This window comes from Phascolarctos cinereus, unplaced genomic scaffold (assembly GCF_003287225.1).
Source record: "Phascolarctos cinereus isolate Bilbo 61053 unplaced genomic scaffold, phaCin_HiC Scaffold_4;HRSCAF=312, whole genome shotgun sequence".
Lineage (NCBI taxonomy): Eukaryota > Metazoa > Chordata > Mammalia > Diprotodontia > Phascolarctidae > Phascolarctos > Phascolarctos cinereus.
Genome location: NW_027555847.1, coordinates 664,638,777 through 664,663,091, shown reverse-complemented (window position 1 = coordinate 664,663,091; position 24,315 = coordinate 664,638,777). Strand labels below are relative to the sequence as shown.

At 42.3% G+C, this 24,315-nt stretch overlaps 1 protein-coding gene and 1 long non-coding RNA gene across 3 annotated transcripts in view; one reads left to right on the top strand and one right to left on the bottom strand.

The window, feature by feature from the left end:
• Positions 1 to 4,037: 4,037 nt before the first annotated feature.
• Positions 4,038 to 24,315, top strand: part of UHRF1 (ubiquitin like with PHD and ring finger domains 1) — a 93,187-nt gene continuing 72,909 nt past the window's right edge. The window contains exon 1 of one of the 2 annotated variants that reach the window (XM_020971449.2): positions 4,038 to 4,198. The gene's annotated coding sequence lies outside the window, so the exon portion shown is untranslated. Of the gene's footprint in view, positions 4,199 to 24,209; positions 24,233 to 24,315 lie in introns of those variants that run through there. The other variant, XM_020971448.2, reaches the window with a different exon arrangement.
• LOC144457085 (uncharacterized) overlaps positions 4,202 to 24,315 on the bottom strand; it is a 29,761-nt gene continuing 9,647 nt past the window's right edge. The window contains exon 3 of the long non-coding RNA XR_013486410.1: positions 4,202 to 4,524. This is a non-coding gene — a long non-coding RNA (uncharacterized LOC144457085). The remainder of the gene's footprint in view (positions 4,525 to 24,315) is intronic.

The window sequence follows — 24,315 nt, the reverse complement described above, 5'->3', positions numbered from 1 at the left end:
GGGAAAGGCTGAGGGGGACGTAAATATCTATAATTCATCAAGAGACTATCTCACCCTTTGCTTAGCCTTTGAAACTGGAAGGGACCCATTTTCTGCTTCTACCATATTGCTATAGGCCCTTGAACTCTCACCCCCACCCCTGAATGAAGAACAGTCTGTGTGGGTCAGACCAGGCAGAAGCTGCCTCAGAAGTGGGGACTGTTCCCTAGGAGACCTGGTGTACAGATGGAAGGAGGAGGGAGGTCCCTGCTCTCAGGCCCTCCCTCCCTCCTCTCTCTATGGTGACTGGCAGCTGCCCTGGTCCCGCCAAAAAGTACAAGCTGTACTTGGCAGTCGGGGACCCGGAAATTTCCTTTGTTCTCAGTGTCTGGAGTATGGCCGCCCAGATCGAGTACACCTTACACACACACAGACACACAGACACACAGACACACACACACACACACACACACACACACACAAAATTCGGAATGGGGACTGAGACAGGAAGTCTCACCTCAGAGCCTGGTAGCCCTGTCCCTTTCTGGGTATAGGGTAGCAGAACATGAATGGAGGAGGCGTTCCCACTATCCTTTCATCAGTGGAGGACCGACGCCCCAGGGCTCCAGGGAGGCAGCTGCTCCTTCCTTTGAGCTAGGCAGGGAAAATTCGGTGCCAAGGTTCCATCGATAGGCACCCTGAGCCATACTCCTCTCCTAGATGGTCTAGGGAATGTGGCGGGTACGACCCCATGATAGAAGAGGCTGTATAGGCGAGATAGAAGAGCACAGGGTTTGTTTGATGTCTGTTTGGTGGACCAAATGGGGGAGGGGGATGGGCAGGATGCTCCTTCAAGGGACTCCTTCCAGCAGATCTGTATGTTACTTACCATACCAGACCCTAGGATTTAGAACTAGAAGGAATCTCTTCATTTTTTTTTTTTTTGCTGGGGAGAAGGTGGGGGAAACCAAGGCCTAAAAAGAGGAAGGAATTTGTCCCAGGCTCAGATGCAGAATTTGAACTCATGTCCTTTGACTGCAAATCCAGTTCTCTTTCCACCACACAGCGGCTTCATCTGCGCTTGGCCAGAGGATTGACTGGTGGTTCTAGAAAAACTCCTGGTTTTAGGGGTTTTGTTTATGGGGGGAGGAGTGGGGGGGACAATGAAAGTATGAAAACTCTCCAACTAGGGCAGGAAGTGAGCCTGTCTCTTAAGTACTTCTCAGAAGGATTTCCAGTTAGTCCACCTGTGTGCCTGGCCTCCCTCTGTTACCAACCCCACTTCCCAGCTCCCACCACACAGGAAACCCACCCTTAACGCTTAATATACTTGCTGACACCTGTTGAGGAACTGGGGATTCTAGAAGGGGTAAAATTGTCTCTCCCCCTACCCCCTACACCCTCAGTATTTACCCAATTGTTATGGGGGATGGGGAGGTTGAGGGCTCTTGGGGCAAGTCACACCCCCAGCCTCAGTTTACTTACTTGTAAAATGGGAATAATACCAGTGGTCACTACCTCACAGATTTTAAGGAGATAATATATGTAAAGTGCTTTGCAGACTTTATAGCACTATGTAAATATCAGTAATTATTATCTTATTATACACCAAGCAGGAAGGTAGAGAAATGAAGGTCTAGATGGTCCCTGTCAGTCTTCTAATGTAAAACACCACCACCACCCCCTTTCCCCCATCCCCTACTACATTCTGGTGGAATTCTGTCCTATTTTCAGTTGACACTAGGAAATCAATTGCCCTCGGACATCTGTTTCAGAATCTAGCAGTTCCCAATGGTAGGAAGCTCTTCTATCCCACTGTCTATGCTTTTCCCCTCTCCCCATGCCTGGTAGTTTAAGGTAATTTGGGTCAATAAATGAATAACTGAATGAAGAAGCATTTGCCAAGCATTGTGCTAAGCCCTGGAGATGCGCTAACCGAGAATACTGCCTGCTCTCAAAGAACTCACATTCCAAATGGGAGAGGCAACACACATAGGAAAGTGTGGTGACCTCAAGGAGGGTGGAAAGTCCAGGTGATCCTTAGGGATCAGCCAGGCCTGGGTATCTTTTGAGTAGAGCAGCAGGACAGAAGGTGAGACCCAGGTGTCCAGAAGATACAAGGAAAGGGTATTTCTTTGTGTGGGTTCATTTCCCCAAATGGGATGTCCTTCTTTCTCCTCGTTCATCTCAGAGACCATTCTAGCTCATCTCTTTCATTTTATAGAGGAAGCAACTGGGACATGAAGTGGGGACTGGGATTTTTCTATAGTCACTCAGTGAGTTAACACCACTGAGAGTAGAACCCTGGTCTCCTGACTCTCGAGGGTTCCCTCCACCTCACCCTTGTTTGTTTGCCTTCTCTTACCGCCCCTCACTCCTATCTGCCTGCCCCTAGGGATATCTCTTTTCTAGGAGCTCTTCTGACATCAATTCTGTACCCATTATCTGTAGCTCTTCTTTGGTAAGGAGTTCACACAATTTAGTGATCTTTTCTTGTGTCTTATGTCCCCCAACTAGACTAGAATTTTCTTGAAAGCAGGGACCTTATGTTTTGACCCTATTTCCCCAGTACAGTGCTATTCACAGACCAAGGCACACAGATAGTTATCAACCAATCAATCAATAAATGTTTATTAAGCACTTACAATGCACCAGGCACTGTGTTAAGAGCTGGGGATACAGAAATGGGCAAAAGACAGTCTCTGCCCTCAACGAGTTTACAAAATAATGGGGGAGATGACAGGCAAACAATATGTAGGATAAATGGAAAATCGTTGAGAGAGAAAAAGCACTAGAATTAAGAGAGATTGATTAAGGTTCCTGGAGAAGGTGGGATTTTAGTTGAGACTTAAAGGAAGCCAGGGAGGTAAGTAGTTTGAGAGGAGGGAGAGCATTTCAGGCATCTGGGGGGCAGCCAAAGAAAATGCTTAGGACCAAGAGCCGGAGTGTCTTGTTTGTGGAAGAGCCAGGAGGCCAGTGTCACTGGATGGAAGACTACATGTGGGGAAGTAAGGTGTTGGAAGACTGGAATGTAGCAGAGACTGAATTATGAAGGGCTTTCAGTGCCAAACAGCATTCTGTATTTGTTCCTGGAGGCAATAGGAGCTGATGAAGTTTACTGAGTAAGGGGCTAGGTGATATAATGGGACCGTTGCTTTAGGAAAATCACTTTGGTGGCTGAATGGAGAATGAATAAGAGTGGTAAATATAGTAATATATAGTAATAGTATATTACTAAATATAATAATATGTGATAAATATAGTAAATATAAATGCATCTATTTGAAATACACAATGTATAAGCTAGAAATATATGTGTATATTTTATATATTGTATAATGATATGTATATATTATATATTACTAAGTATAGTAATATATGATGATAAATATAGTAATATAAATATATATGTAATACATAACATAAATAATCTGTAAATATATGTATATATTTTATATAATTATATAACATTTATATATTATATATGCTATGTACTATATATTATATACATAATATGTTTCATATTAGAGCTGGAAGAGACCTGATCTATCATACGTACTGCCCCTCCACCCCCACCCCCATTCTACTGATGGATAAACTGAAACTTGGAGGGGTGAAGTACTCCTACTAACTCATGTTTCCATAACACTTTATTTACCTCGAACTTTCCATACTATAACCCTGTGAGGGTCATAGCACAGACATTAATGTGTCCCCTTTTACAGATGAAAAAAATGAGTCTCCTAGAGGTTAAAGTGACTTGCCTGTGGTCACAGGTAATGAATGTCACAGTCAGGATGTGATTCTTTCCCGTGGGAAAGAAACCTTGCACAATTTGCTGAAGGATTCAAACAATGCATGAGGCACAGTGTTTTATCTTAATAGACTTTTTAATGTTCAGAAGTCAGTAGTACACTTATTCCTGGTGCATTGGTCCCGCTCGTACTGGCTAATCGAATCTTGGTCATCTACCTTGGTAGACTCTCCCGGAAAGGTAGCCTTCTTGGAGGAGGGTGGCTTTCCTTCCGGGCTTCTTCCTTGAACGTCTGGTTTCTATTGGGAACTGCTCACTCCCTCCCTGGGTTATTCATTTGTAGCTTCTAATGGTGAGCTCCTGAAGACGATCGCTCTTGAGACCACACCAGCCACAGCGACGACAGAGCATGGGAGGCGACTGGTCACGCTGAGCTCTTTCTGAATGTTGGTGTTCTCTCTGCTGGTGAGCTGTAGAGTGTTTATGGGGAGAATGGAGAGCAGGGAGAAAATGATTATCCTCTAGGAGAGGGGGAATGGAATGGTCACTGGTTTTCTCTTCTGCTGCAGGGACTCTGTGTCTTTGATGGTTTGCTGCTAAACGTGGCAGTGGAGGGCAGAGGCAATGGTCCTTCTGCTGCTTTTGATGGGGTTGTGGACCTTGCTTATGAAGGCAGTGTTGTCTTTCCCTTCTGCTAAGGTGTTTTTCTCCCTCAGGTTTCAAAGGGAGGTAGTCTCCTGTGGGTGGCAAGGTGAAAGGACGCTTTTCTCTGAGTGTCGAAGGAGGAATTCCTGGGAAGGAAATAAACCAGATGGAAGCCTACATTTATCCCAGGTCAAAGAGGACTAATGAAATGGGATTGGACTAGGTGGTTTCTGAGGTCATATTCAGCTTTAGTAATCAATGGGTAGTGGTGATTTTTTTTTAAAGGTAAACACTATTTATTAGGCTCTGTCCCATTCCTATAGACCCCATCCCTCATCTTTCTGATCACAAATAATGTTCACTTGCCTGAAGGCAGTCTGTGGATGGTTTTTCCTTAGTAAAGCTCTGGAATGTGTAATGAACAGATCCTAGCTCAATTTTTGTTTCAAATAAAATAAGAAACTATTTGGATGTATTTGCCAATAACTACTGCTTATAAATTGTTTCGTTTGTTTTTTAATCTTGGGTCTTCCTATCTCATCTGACCTGGAAATGCAGGGGTCTCATCCCACTGCCAGCCACCATGGAAACTTTGACCTTCTCCATTTTCACTCTAGGCCAGCTTGACCATCTGCTTTCCTCCATTAGATAGCCTCATGACCCCCTACCCTCTGGGGTTCACCATATTGGTCTTGGACTTAATGTGAACACCTGATCAACTTTAGCTCTACTGCAGCTCAGAACTCCTGAACTCAACCCACAAGCCTCAGCCTTGTTAGCATTGGGCATTACAGGCATGTCGTAGCACGCCTCAGTAGAACTTGTTTAAAGAAAAAACAAGTTTATACTCCCATAATCTTTGGTACATTTTGTAGTCACAGATACAACCATGCCAGAGGCTTAGATAAGGCAAATTTTTATTTTGCTGGATTATATTTTCCAAAACTAGTAGGCAAGTCAATCTTTGAACAAATTGAGAACTTTATTCTATTCTTTTCACTCCTGAAAACATAGAGTCTGATTCAAATAATGAACAAGACTGCATATCATAGGATTGTGGATTTAAAGTTAGATGGAGCCTTAGAGGATGTTGAGTCTAACCTTCATGATCAAGAGACTTAATCACATCGAAATGGAGTAACTTGCCCAGTGTCAACAGTTAGTGTCTGAGGCAGGATTTGAACCCAGGTCCTCCTGACTCCAGTTCCATTACTGTATCTATTACTCTCTCATCTGACAAGAATCCAAAGTCCTCCAATCTAAATCCTTGATAGTCAATGATCAACCTAAGTCAGTCAGTCAATAAACATTTATCAAACACCTAGAGTGTTCCAGGGAGCAGCTAAGTGGCACAATAGATAGAGCAGCAGTACAGGTGTCTGGAAGACCTGAGTTCAAATCTGGCCTCAGACACTTACTAGCTGTGTGATCCCAAGCAAGTCACTGAACCCTGTTTGCCTCAGTTTCCTCATCTGTAAAATGGGCTAGAGAGAAATGGAAAACTATTCCAGTATTTTTGACAAGAAAACCTCAAATGGGGTCATGAAGAATTGAACGTGACTGAAATGACCGAACAATAACAACAGGCACTGTGTTGAGCGTTGGGGAGACCAAAAAGAGACAAAAGTCAGTCCCTGCCCTCAAGGAGCTCACAATCTAATGGAAGAGACAAACAAATATATACAAACAAGCGCTAAGAGAGGGAAGGCCTTAGAATTAAGAGAGGTTAGGGAAAGTTTCTTGGTTTCTTTAGTTGGGACTTAAAGAAAGCCAGGGAAGCTAGGATGTGGAGATGAGGAGGGAAAGCATTCCAGGCACAGGAGGATAGCCAGACAAAATGCCTGGAGTCAAGAGATGGAGTGTCTTGTTCATAGAATAAGGGTATATAAGATATAAAAAGACTGGAAAGGGAGAAGGGGACTAGGTTATGAAGGGCTTTGAATGCCAAACAGAGGATTTTATATTTGATCCTGGAGGCAATAGGGAGCCACTGGTGTTTATTGAGTAGGGGTGTGACACGACTGGACCTGCATTTAGGAAAATCACTTTAGTGATTGGTGTGGGGGAAACTGAGGCAGGCACAACCATCAGGAGGCTAGTGCAGTAGTGACAGGTTGACAACAAATTGGATATGGGAGGATGGTGGTGTTGAGAGATGGTGAGGAGTTGAGGGTGAGACCTAGGTTGGGATCTCGAGGGACTAGGAGGATAGTGTTGCCCTCTACAGTAACAGGGGAACAGCTGAAGGGGATTGTTAAGGGGAAAGGTAATGAGTTTGGTTTTGGACATCCACTGAGCATCCAATTCAAGATGACTGAAAGGAAGTTGGAAATCTGAGATCGGAGGTCCGGAGAGAGGTTAGGACAGGGTTAGGTAGAGTTAAGAATCATCAGCATAGAGATGGTAATGGGAGCTAATGAGATCACCAAATGAAGTAGCATAGAGGAAGAGGACACCTAGGGTTAGAAAGTATGAGCTAGATGAGGCTGAGGAGCAGTCAGATAGGTAGAAGGAGAAGGAAGAGAGAGCAACGTCGTGAAAAGCTAGAGATAAGAGGATATCAGGGAGGAGAGGGTGATCCCCAGTGCCAAAGGTTCTAGAAAGGTCGAGGAGAATGAGGACTGAGAAAAGCCCATTGGATTTGGCAACTAGGAAATCATCAGTAAATTTGGAGAGACCAATATTGGTGGAATGTTGAGGCTGGAAGCCTTAAGGGGTTAAGAGAGTGAGAGGAGAGAAAGCGGAGGCACCTATTGTAGATGGTCCTTTCGAGGGCAGAAGGCATATAGGATGCTAATTATTGGGCATGGAAGCTTTGAGGATGTTTTGAGAATAGGGGAGACATGAGTATGTTTATAGGCAGTAGGGAAGGAGCCAGCAGACGGGGAGAGATTGAAGAGACTGAAGATAACTGATTGAGCGGGGATGACAGAGGGCACGATCTGTTAGAGGACACAGAATGGAATGGAGTCACTTGAGCAGATAAAGGGGTTAACATTGGTTAGGAGTAAGGCCACTTTATCTTAGGAGATGTGAGTGAAAGAGGAGATGTGGCAGAAGGCACATGAGTGACATGAAATGAGGAAAAGGAAGAAGAGGGAGCTTAAGGAGAGTGGCCTCGATTTTTTCCTGTAAAATATGAGGCAAGCTTCTTAGCTGAGAGGGTAGAGGGAGGGGGAGTCATAGGAGGTTTGAGGAGGGATGAAAAAGTTTGGAAGAGCTGCTGTGGAGAGTGGGATATTGAGTTGATGAGGGAGGTACAGTAGGATTGCCTATCAGCAGTGAGGGCCCCCTAGAAGCTTCATAGCATAAATTTGTAGTGGACCCAGTCAAAGCATTTGCATGATAGGTGGGAGTGTTGTAAACAGGGCTGTTCAACCACTCTCTTTTATCCTTCCCTGTTCTGCTACTGACTCATTGTCCATACAGGTTTCTTAATATAAGTACTTTTTTTTCCTCCTGTTCCAAGAAGTTGTATCAAAAGATCTCTAATTCCCTCTACGTTTTTTAGTTCTGAGTCCCCAGCCAGAGACAGTGCTTCAGCAAAGCAGTTCAGGGCTTAATCGCTCTCTTCTCTGAGGGTGCTTCTATCGCTTCCTCTCAGTTGCCTCTGCCTTTCCCTTTCCCAGCTCCATGTGCCTTGTCATAGTCTCCCCTTCCCCATCTCCTTGTGACTTCTACAGGACTCTTCTCTTGGACTGCCTAAACTAACTTTCTTTTTTGGAACTGACCTTTAAAGGTCATCTGGGACACGGCCAGTCATTGCTGAATCTATTGGCATTTGTTGTTATGTTATTTCAGTTGTGTCTGAATCTTCGTGACCCCATTTGGGATTTTCTTGGCAAAGATACTGGAGTGGTTTGTCATTTCCTTCTCCAGCCCATTTTGCAGATGAGGAACTGAAGCAAACAGGGTTAAGTGACTTTCCCAAGGTCACTCTGCCAGTAAATGTCCCAGGCCAGATTTGAACTCGGGAAGTTGAGTCTTCCTGATTCCAAGTCCAATCCTCTGTGCCCTATGATATCATCTCGCAGCCATCTATGGCATTACTACTTCTTGTTTAGTTCACTCAAGGGGCTTGTTCACATCTCATGAAAGGATCACTAGCATGGCCTCATTTTCAATATTCGTAGTTTGTTTAGTACTTTCATCAGCCCCTTTTCTGTTATTAGGTCATCAGAGTCAAGGAACAACTCTATATTACACATTTATGGTGTATCATTATGATGTATTATAGTTTTCTTTGTCTAAATCAGTCAATAAGCATGTATTAAGCCGATACTATTTGTGAGGCTCTGTGGATACTCTGGGGATACAAAGACAAAAGTTAAGCTATCCTTGACCTCAAGGATATCAATCAATCAATATATATTAAGTGCTTACTGTGGGTCAGCCATTGTGCTAAGCACTGGGGATACAAAAAAAAAAAAGGCAAAAGTCAGCCCCTGTCTTCAAGGAGCTCACAATCTAATAGGGGAGACAACCAAGAGACAAATATATAGAAATAAGATATTATACAGGATACACTTAAATTCTAGTGGTGGAGATAAAATGTACACATATAAGTATAGAATATATGGAAAATGAAATATATATCTTATCCTCCTTCTAAACTATGGGCTTTCTGAAGGTAAGGGCGTTGTCTTAGCTAATCTTTATATCTCCCCTGTGACCTAGCACAGTGCTTTGCACACAAGAGACAAGAGGGCTCTATTAATAGATGGCCCCAAGGATCAATGTTCGGCCCTATTTCATTTAATGTTTTTATCACTGATTTGGATAAATGAATAGAGGGCACACTTTGTGTATTTACACATTACTCCAAACAGGGAGGGATGGCAAATATTGAAATCCAAGAGATCTCGATAGGCTAAAATGGTGGGCTGAGTGTAAAAAGGTGAAATTGAACGGAGATAAGCCTTAAGTCTAATATTTAGCTAATAAGCCTTAATTAAGTTCTTGCTATGAGCCATGCTTTAATTAAATACTTAGTATGAGTATGAGTACTATAAGTACTTACTGTGCTAAACTCTAGGGATACAAAGAGAGGTTAAAAAACAAAAATCCAGTCCTTGCTCTCAAGGAGTTCACAGTCTAATGGGGGAGACAACACACAAATGGCTATGTACCAACAAGATGAATACAAGATAATTTGGAAATAACCAACAGAGCGAAGGCATTAGAATTAAATGGGATTAGGAAAGACTTCTTTTTAATGGTGTGATTTTTAGATGGGAATTGAAAGAAGTCAGGGAAATCAGGAGGTGGAGTTAAAGAGGAAAAGAATTCTAGGCATGGGAACAACCCGTGAAAATGCCTGGAGTTGAGAGATGGAATAACTTTCTTCTAGGAACAACAAGGAAACCAGTGTCACTGGATGGAAGAGTGCATGGGGGATGGGGGAGTAAGGTATAAAAAGATTGGAAAAGAAGGAAGTTGTGTGTGGGGGAACAGATTAAGAAGGGCTTTAAAAGCTAAACAGGGAATTTTGTATTTGATCCTAGAGGTAACAGGGAACCACTGGAGTTGATTGAATGGAGAGGAGGAGTGTGATATGGTCAGACCTGTGTTTTAAGTATTTTGATAGTTGGATAGAGGATAGACTGGAGTTGGGAGAGATTTGAGGCAGAGATGAACCAGAAGGTTATGACACTGATTGAGGAGTGAGATGATGAGGGTTTGCACCAGGGTGGTGGCAGTGTCAGAAGAGAGAAGGGAGCACCTTTAAGTGATGTTTTGGAGATATGATCAATAAGACTTAGCAATAGATTGGATATGGGGGAGGAGGGCAGGGAATGTGAGAGAGTGAGCTATTGAAGATGACGCTTAGGTTGTGAGCCTAAGAGGATGGTAGTACCTCAAAAGTAACAGGGAAGTTAGGAAGAGGGGAGGTTTTGGGTTCAGTTTTGGACATAATAAGTTAGAGATGTCTATGTCTTATAGATATCTTGGAGATACCCAATAGGCAATTGGTGATATGAGACTGGAGATCAAAAGAGAGATTAGAATTGGATAAATAGATCTGAGAATCAGCCACATAAAAAATAATGGAATGAGATTCCCAAGTGAAAAAATATAGAGGGAAAAAGGAAGAGGGCCCAGGACAGAGCCTTGGGGTACACCCATGCTTAGTGGGCATGACTTGGATGAATATTCAGCAAAGGAGACAAGAAAGGCCAGACAACTAGGAGGAAAACCAGGAGAGAGCAGTGGCATGGAAACCCAGAGAGAAGAGACTATTGGAGAAGAGAATGATGAAGTGTCATAGGCTACAGAGAGGTCAATAAAAGGTCACTATAGAAAAGGCCATTGGATTTGGCTATTAAGACATCATTGGTAACTTTCCAGTTGAATGAGGTCAGAAACTTTAAATAATTAAGAAGAGAGAGAAAAGTAAATAGACTATCTTCTCATAGACCATCTTCCCAAGATGTTTAACCATGAAAGAGAGGAGAAATATAGGATGATGGCTGGGGGGGTTGGATGAATCAGTGAGGTCTTTTTGAGGATGAGGCATATTTGTAGGCAATAGGGAAGCAACTACTAGACAGGAAAAGATTGAATGTTAATGGGAAGGTAAGGATGATAGAGGAGACAATCTGTTGGAGAAGATGAGATGGACCTGAATCTGTTGTGAATGTAGAGGAGTTTCCCTTGGCCAGAAGGGCAGTCACTTCTTCATGTGAGACCAGGGTGAAGGAGGAGACAGTGGTAGTAGGCATCTGAATGATGTGAGGTGAGAAGGAAGGGATTATGATCTATTCCAAAAGTCAATCGCCCAAGTATAACTTGGGGGGAGAAGAGGGCGAATCTAGGTAGGAGAATTTCTGAAAAAGATCTGGGGGTCTTAATGAAGTACAAACTCTATGTGAGTCATCAATGTCAAATGGCAGCCCCAGACGCTAATACTCTCTTAGGCTCCCTAGTCATATCTCTGAAAGGTCCTCATTCTGTGCTCTTCTCATTGCTTTCATGGTGTAGATTTGAATATTCAGCTCACCTATCTCGTGTTTTTTATGACATGTAGTGTATGCTATGAAGATGCTGTTATAAACCTAATTTATACCAAACTAGCTTCTAGTTTTCTCAGTGGTTTGTATCAAATAGAGAGGTCTACTCCAAGTAATTAATATTCTCAGGTGAATTAAACTCTGAGTAATTGAATTTAGTTTTTTCTGATTCTTCCTTTTCTAGTCTGTCCCACTAGTTTACTTCTCTCTTTTTAAGTTATTACTAAGGGGCACCTAGGTGGTTCAGTGGATACAGCTCTGGCCTTAGAGTCAGGAGGACCTGAGTTCAAATTTGACCTCAGATACTTGACACTTACTAGCTGTGTGACCATAGGCAAGTCACTTAATCCTGATTGCCTCACCAAAAAACAAAAACAAAAGAAATAATTACCAAATAGGTTTGATGATTACTTTTTTATAATATAGATTGAAGTTTAGACTATTTACCCTTTGTTCTTTATTTTTTCATTATTTCCCTTAAAATTCTAGACTTTTTGTTCCTCCAAATGAATGTTATTATTATTTTGTCTGGATCTATAAAGTATACTTTTGTTAGTTTGATTGCTATAACACTAAGTCAGTAAATTAATTTATGTAGTATTTCTATTCTATTTGTATGACACCGCACCATGAGCAATGAATATCCTTCCAATGGCTTAAGTCATTTTAAAATTTCCTTAAACAATGTTTTGTAGTATTTATGTTTGGTGCATTTTGCTAAGCCTATTGTTAGATATTTCATACATTTTGTAGTTATTTTTGCTTCCTATTATTTCCTTCTGGATTTTACTGTGACCATATTGAAATGTTGCTGATGTTTGTGGATTTATTTTGAGACCTGCCGCTCATTATTTGCCTCAGTTCCATGCTGATAATCTAGGGTTTTCTAAGGAAGTCATCATGTCATCAGCAAATAGAGATAATTTTATCTCCTCTTTGACTATGCTTATGCCTTTAATTTTTCTTATTTTATTGCTATCACTAGCATTTCTACATTAATTTCAAATAATATTAAGAAAAGGGAGACATCCTTGATTTATTCTCGTATTTATTAGAAACTTCCTAGTGTTTCCTCATTCCTAATAGTGCTAGTTTTTGGTTTCAGATATACTTGTATTATATTAAATGTCATAGTGTTTAGAGAGCTGACCCCAAAGACAAGAAAGATCTGCTTCTGATAAACAATGACTCTTTAATCCTGGCCAAGTCACTTAACCTCTCACAGATCTGGGCAATGCTAAGATTCTGTACTGGTAGTCCTCTCAGACTTTTCTATTATCAGCAAAATTACAGGTTCAGCACCTATCTCCTATCATATTGAAAAATGGCCCTTCCATGCCTCTTCCCTGTAGGATTTTTTGTTTGTTTGTTTTTATCATAAATGAGTGTTGCACTTGTCAAAGGCCTTTTCAGTATTTATTGATAGATTTATGGGATTTGGGGTATTTTGTGAAGTTGGTTTTCTGAATCCAAGTGTAATTTGTCGCTATTCAGTTTCATCTTTTTAGGTGCAGCTTAATATCTTAAGCCCTTCAAGAATATAGAATCTCATCTCTTTTATCTCTTGTGCTATCCATTTCTCCTAGTTCTGAGTCCTTTGCAAGTCTGAGGCACAGCGTCCTGCCAAGAAAGGTACACTGTTCTGGATGTGGCAGTTGACTGTCCCACTGTGCTCTGGGCTGGTCAGATTATGCCTGGAGTATTGCTATCAGTTCTTCCTACCATATCTCGAGACGGCTGTTCCTAAACTGTAGTGTCCAGAAGCAGAAAACCAGGATGGGAAAGAGATTTTCTTTTCTTTTCTTTTCTTTATTTTTTTAGCGAGGCTACCGGGGTTAAGTGACTTGCCTGAGGTCACACAGGTAGTAACTGTCAAGTGTTTGGTCTGAGGCTGGATTTGAACTCAGGTCCTCCTGACTTCAGGACTGGTGCTCTATCTACTGCACCACCTAGGTGCCCTGGGAAAGAGATTTTAAAGAAGGCCATATTTGACCAATTCATTTATTCAAGAAGTATTTCATGATTATTGCAAGAATAATGAGAGACAGTGTGGTGTAGTAGAGTCAGGAACATCTGGGTTCAGGGACAAACTCTGAGACATAATGTCCATGTAACCCTGAGCAAATCATTTAAGGTCTCGGTGTCTCCAGACAACTTTTTAAGTCATAAATTCCTAAACAGTATCTATTCTGCATTAGAAGAGGGAGTTTTCTTAAACAGGGCAGCCTATATCAGTGCAATCACATATCTGATAATAATAATAGTAATAATAATAACAATAATAAATGTATATAGTGCTTTAAGCTTAGTAAAGATTTTTATATATATTATCTCATTTGATCCTAACAACAACCCAGTGAGATAAGAGCTAATATTCTAATTTTACAAGTGAGGAAAATAAGGTTGAGCAGTTTTGTCCAGGATTTGAAATTCCAAGCCCAGCATTTTAGTCACTATGCTGTATTGCTTCTACCCTCCCTCCCTCCCTCTCTCTCTCTCTCTCTCTCTCTCTCTCTCTCTCTGTGTTTGTGTATGTGTGTGTGTCGCGCCCTCACTCATGCACAAGGCACTGTGATTATTCATTGAAGGACTGGGGATGTTTAGCCTAGAGGTAAAAAAGGTTTTAGAGGGGAGGTGATAGTTGTCTTTAAATCATTAAGGGTTTTGTTTTAAGAGAGAGAGATTAGCTTCATTCATTTAGGAACTAGAGGGGAAAAAATTCCTGGATCCTGGTGTTGTCTTAAGCCATTGTCCTGTCTTTCCTCCCCTTTCCTACCAAACTTCCAGAAAAAGGTCAGTCTCTTCTTCCTCACCGGGCTGCTCACTCTTGACTCCAGCAAGTCTCTGCCCCTTTGGTTTTCCTCTAGCACTCTCCTCACCATGCTTTCCAAGGTCATAAATGACTTCCTCACCGAATCCAGTGTACGCATGCCATGGTATCCATTTCTTAATGTTAGGCAAGATCTGGATTCTGAATCCTAGCTCTAACCTTATCCAGTCCCATGACTTCTATAATCATTCCTTTGTAGAAGACTTCCAAAACCTTTCTTGTCACATGGAAGAGGGATTAGATTTAGCCTAGTTATAGTATATTGCTGAGATTAGGCCCTCCTCTCCAATTGTCTGGTGCACTGCTCCATTTGAATGACCCATGTTTGAGCCAGTCTGTATTCCAAACTCAATGGATCTAAAACTAAACTTGTTTCCCTCCCACTCACCTCCACCCCCAAGCCTACCCTTCCTCCTAATTTTCTTATTTGTTCTGATGGTTCCGCCTTCTTCTAAATCAAGTTTATAACCCTAGAGTCATCTTTGACTTCCTTGTACCTTTCCCTGAAAATATAGTCAGTTGCCAAATCTTGTTGCCTCTATCCAGCCAATATCTAGCATGTGTGTCCCCTTCGGTCCACTCACACTGTTATTACCCTCAATCACCTCTTTTTTGGACTGTTGTAATTGCGTCTTCACACATCTCCTTGGTCCAATCCATATATGGAGGTCAGAATAATCTTTCTATTGCACAAGACTGATCACATCCCTTTTTGATTTTTAAAAATTTAATTTTTTTTCAAAGAACAAAAATCCACCTTTTCTCTTTTCCCCTTTCCTTCCCCCTCCCCTCCCCCCATTGAAAAAGAAAGCAAAACAAACCCATAACAAATAATGCATAGACAAGCAAAACAGATTCACAGATTCTTTCATTGGCCATACACAAAAAATAGATTTCTCCATCTGTACTCTGAGTCCATCATCACCTCTCTATTAGGAGATGAGTAACATGTTTTATCATAAATTCTCTGAAATTGTAGTAGGTCATTGCGTTGATCAGAGCCTTTCAAAATTGGTAGTCTTCACAAGGTTATATCCCAATCCTACTTACAAAAACCTTCAGGAGTTTCCTATTGCTTACTATATCCCAGATCTGATGCTTTCTAGCTTCAACCATTGCCAAGTCATTTAAACAGGCTCTCTGAGCCTGTTTCCTCATATGTAAAACAGGAACACTCCATTTCACTCCTTACCGACTGCCTCCTTGTCCTTTTCCCCATCAGTGTGCTTTTGGGCACCCTCATTCATACCGAGAATGGTATTGAATGGCTCTTCTTTGTGGAGGTCTTTTCCTTCCTTCTAGTTCTAACTTGGGCAGCTAGGTGGTAGAGTGGATAGATTTTTGAGCTTGGAGTCAGGAAGACTCAATTTCAGATCTAGCCTGACACTTACCAGCTGGGTGACCTTGTTTGCATCAGTTTCCTCATCTGTCAAATGAGCTGGAGAAGGAAAGGGCAAACCACTCCAGCATCTCTGCCAAGAAGACCTCAAATGTGGTCACAAAAAGCCGGACACTTAACCCCATTGCCTAGCCAAAAAACACCAAAACAAAACAAATTATAGCTCACTAAACTCATTTCTGTTGGGGCAGCTAGGTGGCAAAGTAGATAGAGCACTGGCCCTGGATTCAGGAGGACCTGATTTCAAATTTGACCTCAGACACATAGCACTTACCAGCTGTGTGACCCTGGGCAAGTCACTTAACCCCATTGCCTAGACAAAAAAAAAAAAAGTCAAAGAGCCGGACATGACTGAACAACAATAACAAAAGTCCCAGGTTGGATGCCACTTTCCTTGGTCATGGAGCTATGATTCCACCTCTCCTTGACTGCCACCTATCCCCAGGTGCAGCTACTGTTCTAGCCTCCTAACCAAAGCCTGCAGTGACCACGTCCTGGAAAAGCTAAAAGCCAGGTAGCTTGGAACTCTCAGCTGTGCTGTTCTAATTAGTGAGAACTCATGCGGTGCCTCATCAGCTCTGGGCCCCCAATCCCACTTCATCCTAGTCATCTTTCTGAAACTCTGCCCAGCTATGGCTGTTGTTGCTACCACCCAACTGGGCTTGGTCTCCTGTGACCAAGGCCAGGAGGAACTTAGCCATTCAGCTTTGGGACTTCTGCCCTAGGGCCTTGCTGCCTCAGTACAGGGGTGTGCACTTGTAAAATGTTTAACAATCAGCTAGAGGGAGGGGTGGGCAATGTAAGTAGGATACACTTTTAAATTTAATCTGCATTGTTAATATTTTCTCCATTACTTTCTTAAGTCTAGGCAATTAGAAAAAAGATAACTCAAGCCCTCATTTGTAGCCAATTTACCAATTTCTGAAGTGTAAATACTCAGACTAGAAATTTAACAATAGGCTCCAGTTCCAAGAGGCTGGAAGTTTAAAAATCTGGTCCAGTTTGAGCTGGTTCCAGCACACCCCTGAGCCTACCATATCTAACTGGCCTGTTTCACCCTGGCCATCTTTCTCCACGCATGCTCCCCCACCCCTCAACTTTTGCTCTAGGGACAGTAAACAAATCAAACATTTGATGAACATCTGCATTGTGTCATGGGATCACTAGATCAAGTCTTTAGAGCCTGAGGGGACCTTAGAGGTCTATCCCAACTCCCATCATTTTACTATGGCCTACAGAGACTCAGTGACTTGCCCAAGGTTTCATAGGTAGCAAGCCTCAGAGGATGGATCTCAACCTATCTCCTCGGAGTTTGGAGCCAGTGAGCTTTTCACTATACCACGCCTGTCCTCTATGGCTCTACTCACCATCCTTGTGACTTCCCAAACCAAAATACCCTTTCCCAGCTACCACTCCTGAATATGGGCTATCTTCCACTTTCACTGAGAAGAGGGGCTATCTCTTTTTCTTTGTATCCCACCCTACCTCAATGCCTAGCACAAAATAAGTCCCTGATAAATGCTTTTTGATTAATTTGTTCATCTTTAAATCTCTTACATCATCCTTTTTGGACTTCTCCCATACTCACGCTATCATTCTATTTTTTTTTTCTATTTGTGTACTTGTCTCTCCCCCTTCCCCCTCCCCCCATTAAGACAGAGACTTTTTTTTAAGCTTTTTTTTGGGGGGGTTAAGTGACTTGCCCACAGTCACACAGCTAGTGAGTGTTATGTGTCTGAGGTCGGATTTGAACTCAGGGCCTCCTGACTCTAAGGCTGGAGCACTATTCACTGCGCCACCTAGCTGCCTCAAAAGACTTGTTTTTACTTCATCTCTGTGTCCACAGTGGTTGGTCGCAACCTATCACATATATCAGATTATTTTATGAAAACAGACCTATGATTTTATCGTTGCAGGGAGCTCTTGGTAAGGAAGCTCCCTCTGCCAAGGCCGATTAGCTCTGAAGCTTCTCGTTTTAGAGTATTGCATGGGAAATTGACAAGTTAAGAGATGTGTGCAGTGTTATACAACTGGTATATGTCAAGAGTCTAGAACCGAACTCAGGTCCTCCTGAGCCTGAGGCCAGCTTTCTGTCTAGCACCCCATGCTGACACCTGTGGACTCAAAAATGTCCAGTCTGCAATCAAAGCAACTGAGACAGAACTCCAAGTCAATAGCTGTTTATTAAAGGCAACTGGCCCCCTTTAATGAATAGGACCTTGGATCTTCCTCACCACCTGAGATGCCCTTTTTCTCCCTGGTCTCACTTTGACAAGATGATCAGAGATAATACAGATGATGTTGAATAAAATACAGGATCTCATTGGTTGGCAGACTTATACCTTGACCCTCCAGGAGAACCTACAGTCCAGTTAAGGGCTGATGAGGGCCAGTAGAAAGCATCTACATGGGCTGAAAAATGGGCAGAGCTGGTAGGTAGGGCCAGTGTCACCCGCTGACCAGGTGCTCACAGCTGTTTTCCCAGGTTGAGTGATAGAAAGGGACAATGAAGGGTGAAGGGAGGAAAGGAAGCTGGGAACTTTCCATGTCATTAGGACATCTCAGCCACGTGGGGCTTGGTTATCTGCTTATCGGGTAAAAAATGGTGGAGGTCTCCTAGTCAGCTTCCTGTGGTTAAGCAAGTGAACTTATAACCTGTAGTTTAAAGTTCTGGGGACTAATCTGTCTAAACTTATCTAATTATCTCAAAATATAAGATATGTAAAATATGTACTAATATTAGTTGACTAGACTGACTAAATGTGTATTAATAGACAAATATAACAGAAATAATCACCACCCCTATGGAATCATACTAAACAGAATAATACTGGTTAGAATAAAAGAGGGGTTAATAGGGTAAAATTAATCGTTTGACATATACCCCAGAAGATACATTTGTTGTTATTCAGTCATTTTTCAGTCGTGTCTGACTCTTCATGACCCCATTTGGGGTTTTCTTGGCAAAGATACTGGAGTAGTTTGCCATTTCCTCTCCAGCTCATTTTACAGATGAGGAAAATAAGGCAAACAGGGTTAGGTGACTTTCCCAGGGTCACCCAGCTAGTAAGTGTCTGACACTGGATTTGAACTCCGGAAGAGGAGTCTTCCTGGTTCCAGGCTTGGCATTCAGATACATAACAAATGGTTATTGAATTGAATGCAATGACTCCGAGCACTATTTCAGAACATCATAAGAATGAAGTAGTTTACAAGTAGCAGGTATTGTTCTAGGGCTCCCACAGATAGACTACTTCAAGTAGAGGGATTTAAGAAGATGCTAAAAGGAAGGGGGGGGGCCATCCCAGCACCTACAAACCCCAAAGAGTAGGTGTGATAACTTTGAGTAGCTCTGTACCCTGTTTGCTTTTCATCTAGATGGTTGCCTCCTGAAAAATGGAGCTTACCTCTTCCAAGTTCCTCTCTGACCTAGTTATAAAGTTCTGGAGTCAGAGGCCCTTTTTTTTCTTTTTCTTTAGACAATTGGGGTTAAGTGACTTGCCCAAGGTCACACAGCTAGTAAGCGTCAAGTGTTTGGTCAGAGGCTGGATTTGAGCTCAGGTCCTCCTGACTCCAGGCCCAACACTCTATCCACTGCTCCATGAGGCTGCCCTTTGATCTATGATTTCTATATGACTTTGAGCAAACTACTTAGTCTTCTGGTTGGTTTCCTGGCCTCAGGTCTCTTCCTGCTCCAGCCCTTCTTTCACTTAGCAGTTATTCTAAAGAGAGGATCTCCCCGAATCACTCCACCTCCCTTTCCCATTCAGGAAACTCCAGTGATTCTCTGGCTTTTAAAACCCTTTACAACCTGGCCCCTTCCTACTTTTCCAGACTACTTATATACCTTACTGCCCTCTCTGTACTCTGAGGTCCAGTGACACCAGCCTCTTTGGCATTACTCACACAAGGCCCTTCATCTCCCAGCTCTGGTGATTTTCATGGGCTAATCGCCATGCTTGCAATGCTTTCCATTCTCATCTCTCACTCTCAGCTTCCCTGGCTTTCTTCAAGTCTCAGCTAAAATCCCACCTTCTTCGAAGAAGCCTTTTCTGATCACCCTGAATGCCAGCGTCTTCCCTGTGTAATTATCTCCTATTTATCTAGTCTATAGCTTATTTGGACACAGTTCTTTGCATCCTCTCTCCCCTCCCCCCAGTTAGACTGTAAGCTCCTCAAGGGCAGGGACCATCTTTTGGCTTTCTTTGTATCCCCAGAGCTTAGCAAGGTACCTGCCACGTAGTGGGTGCTTAATAATGCTAGTTGACTTAACTGAACTCTCCCTTCAGCCTCTGTTTCCTGATCTATGAATAAGAGGGTTAGACTAAATGTAACTAGATGTTAACTAGATGTAAGTGACCTCTAAGGTCTCTTTGAACTCTAAATCTATCATCTGAGGAGCCTGTGTCCAACTAGAGATTATAGGATTTTGAGTTGGAAGGGGCCTTGGGGTTTTTCTTGCCCAATTCCTTCATTTCACAGGTTGAGAAACTGAGGCCCTTGGAGGTTAAGTGAGTTGCCCAAGATCACACAGTTAGTAAGTGGCACACCTGGCCTTTGACCCCAGGTCCTTTGACTTTAAATCCAGGACTCTTTCCATAACATCATCCTGCCCTTCAGCTCAAAATGGTGCTTCTCGTGTCTTATTGACTTGGTCTCACTTGCTCTGTGATTGTGAGCAGTCCCTTCCCCCTAAAGCCAGAAATTGTGCACCCCCTTCCCAAATACAAGAAAATTCAATGCGTGACCAACCTCTCTTAGTTGCAGGTCTTGACCTAAGGGAAAAGGTACAGTGTTATATCCTGGCTTTCATCTTCTATCTTCTCCAGCAGATTGCCTCCACTGATGTTCACTTCTGTCTCTAATATTCAATTTCTCCTGATCTAGATTCTTCTCAGCTGCCTCTAAATACACTCATTTCCCGCATCTGTATAAAGCCCGAACTAGATCCTACTATCCTCTGAAGCTAGCACCCTGTATCTCTCCTCCCTTTCACCCCAAAACTCTTAAAAAAAAAGCCATCTACACATATTGCCTCCACTTATTTTCTTCTCACTTTCTTCTCTACAATCTGGCTTCCATCTGACCTTATCGCCCAACTGAAATTGCTCTTTCCAAAATTACTATCAAGCCTTTAATTGCTAAATCTGATGGACTTTCCTCAATCTTACTTCTTCTCCAGTCAGATAATAAACATCTATTAAGAACCTACCATGTGCTAAGAACTGGGGATACCAAGAAAAGCAAAAAATCCTTGCCCTTGAGGAGTTCAGAATCTAATAGGGGAGATGTCTTTTATATATATATTTATATGTGTGCGTGTATGCACACACATACATATATGTATATACACACATGTGTGTACATATATATGTATATAGGGAGAGACACACATATCCATCAGGATGGACTGTGTGTATGTATATATACATACATGTACATGTGTGTCTCTGTGTATATGTGTGCATGCTTATGTATACATATACCTGTTGTATGTATACATATGCAAACAAGCTCTATATAAGGTAAATGGAAAATAATCAACAGAAAGAATGCGCTAGAATTAAGAGGAATTGGGAAAGGCTTCTTGTAGAAGGTGGGATTTGGAGCTAGGACTTGAAGGAAATCCTTGAAGGAAGTAGGAGGCTTCTTGACCTCTCTGCAGTATTTGACCTTGTGATGCTGTTGATCATCTTCTCCTCTCTTCTGTATGTATTCTGTCCTCTCTGCGTTTTTATGAAGCTGCTCTGTCTTGATTCTCCTCCTACCTATCTGACTTTTCCTTCTCACTCTTATTTGCTGGTTCATCATCCATATCCTCCTCCCTGGGTGCCCCAAGCTCCATCCTGAATCCTCTTCTCTATCCTTCAGGTAGCCAACAAGCTTTTGTTAAATGCTTACTATGTGTCAATCAATATGCTAAGCCCTGAAGATATAAAGAAGAGCAAAAGCAGTTCCTGTCCTCAAGGAGCTCACACTCTAAAGGAAGAGATAGCATATAAATAACTAAGTATATAGAAGATCTAGCCAGAGTAGTTGGAAGGTAATCTTAGAGAAGACTAGCAACTGGGGGGTGGGAGTGGAGTGGGAGAAAGGTCTCCCTGCACAAACTGGATTTGAGGTGAGTCTTAAAGTCAGGGCAACTAAGGGGAAGGTATGAAGAAAGAGAGCATTCCAGGCATGGAGGATGATCAGTACAAAGGCAAATGGAGCGTCATGTGGGGAACACCAAATAGTTGGATTGTTAGAGTGTGTGGAGAGTGTAAGAAGACTGGAAAGGTAGGAAGGGGCCAGGCTGTGAAGAGATTTAAATGCCAAACACAAGACTTCATAGTTGATCTTGGCGGTAATAGGGAGCTACTTGAGTTTACTGAGTAGGGAAGTGACACGGTTTGGACTTGTAGGAAAATCTCTCAGCAGGTGAATGGAGGATAGGCTGGAGTGAAGAGACTTAAGACAGACCAGGTCTCAGATAACAGATGTGTATGGAGTCTGCAGCTTGGTCCCTGTCTGAAACTTTCCTACATACACAAGACCTACCAGGTAGAGCTTGTGTTCTTTTGGAATGGTCTAAGAGAATCCCAGGGTCTTCTCCACACCTTGATGAGGCACCAGAGGGGATCAGGAAAGGACTGAGAGGCAGATGAACCAAAAACAAAAACAAAAACAAAAACAAAAAAACCCACTGCAGAGTTTCCCAGCTGCAGTCCTTCTGTTCAATTCTATGCCATGATCATTGTCCATAGAGTCTACTTAAGTTTTATTAATTGAAGGACCAGTTCTGGGGATTGTTTATTCAACTGTCTATCAAAGTAGACATTGTTTATCCACTCTGCTTTTCCTCTGTGGATAGTTACGGTGAACTCTTGAATGGCTTTGGATTTCATTTAAGAGACTATGTATTCCGGGGCTGGATGAAATCAGCATGGTGACATTTGCAAACAGGAACATCTGGGGGAATCTCACTGTTATTAGGGAAGAACTTTGACAAGCATATTCCATACTATTTTTTGATTCTCTTGATTTTAATAATTACCAAAGTTATCTCTGTTTTTGTATCTTTCATGGAATCTTGTATGATTTTGATATGTGCAAGGGGAATGAGGAGTTTGAAGAGAAATTTTGCAGCAGTGTTTTATTTATACTGAATCAAAGAGTTTTCTACAGTAAAAAAGAGAAAAGTGGTACATATGGTCCTTGCCCTCTAAGAATTTATATTCTTCTTGGGGAAAAGCAACTTGTATGCTGTTAAGGACATATAAAATATTAAAAGAAAGTAAATGCCAGGTAATTTGGGGGTGGGGAGATACTTGCAGTTTTCAAGAGGAATCTGGAAAGGCTTCATGTAGGAGATGCCCCTGGAGTTGAGCTTCAAAAGGAAACTAGAGATTCTAAGAGATAGGGGTGAGGAGAGAATATTTTCCAGGCAGAGGGCACAACCTGTGCAGAGATCCAGATTGTTGTACAACAGAACAAGGAAAAGTTTGGTAGAAACAAAGAGTGTTTGAAGGGGAATAATATGTAATAAATCTAGAAAAGTAGGCTGGCACCAGATTGTAAAAGAATTTAAATGCCAAACAGAAAGATTTGTGTTGTGGAATATCATTTGTGAAAGTCATGTGAGTCATGGAGTAAGTGAGATGGCACAGTGGATAGGGCATCAGGCCTGGAATCAGGAAGACCTGGTTCAAATCTGGCTTCAGATACTCACTAGTTGTATGACCCTGGGTGAGTCATTTAACCCTGTGTGCCTTAGTTTCCTCATCTGTCAAATGATCTGGAGAAGGAAATGGCAACCCCCCTTCAGTATCTTTGCCAAGAAAAAACTCAAATGGGGTCAGTATCTTTGCCAAGAAAAAACTCGAATGGGGTCACAAAGAGCTGGACACAACTGGACAACAAGCCTAATTTTAGAAAGGTGATCTGAGGTGGTGAACCTTAGAAAGACATGACTGAACAAGAACAACAGACATATGGGTCATTCAATATTGACATAGTCTTAGCTGTCTATTTTTGATAACAACAAAGCCCTCTTCTCTTTTATAGATTCCTTGACCCTCTTAAAATTGTGTTGCCTCCAGAATGGACTTCTCCTGTGTACATATGGTCTAGCCCAACTCTATTACCCACTCAATTTGGAGGGTGTGGTTAGGAAGAAGGTGGTCTTTCTCACAGCAGGCTATCTCTACTCCAGAAGTTTTCTTCTATTTTCTAAAATTTTCTGTGCCTAGAACCTTCCATACTGGAGAATTCCATGACCCATTCTATATTCCTCTAGGGTCTCTGTGATATCAGAAGTGGGAAACCAATGAGATGTGCCTGAGCAAGACCCCACCCATCCCTATAAACCCCATAGTTCTGACCTACTTCAACTGCCCTGGTGATTGGGAATGGGTGTTGCATACGGTATGGCCCAGGTTTTGGAGGCATTGATTCCTCCCTCCAATGAGAGCTGACTTAGTCCTGGAGGTGTATCCCAGTGTGCTGCCCTGGTAGAGTGGGAAAAGACTCTAGTCATCTAGCACACTAATTAGGAAGAGTGACTGGAGAAGAGAGGCTGACCATCTCTGAACTTCCTTCTTCCTCCTACCATGGCCCAGATCATGACACTCAAGGTGAGTTCTCTGGTTTTATCCTTCCCTAGCTCCTCAGCCTTCTCCTCTGTGTACTCCTCCACCCCTTTAAGCCTTAACTTAAG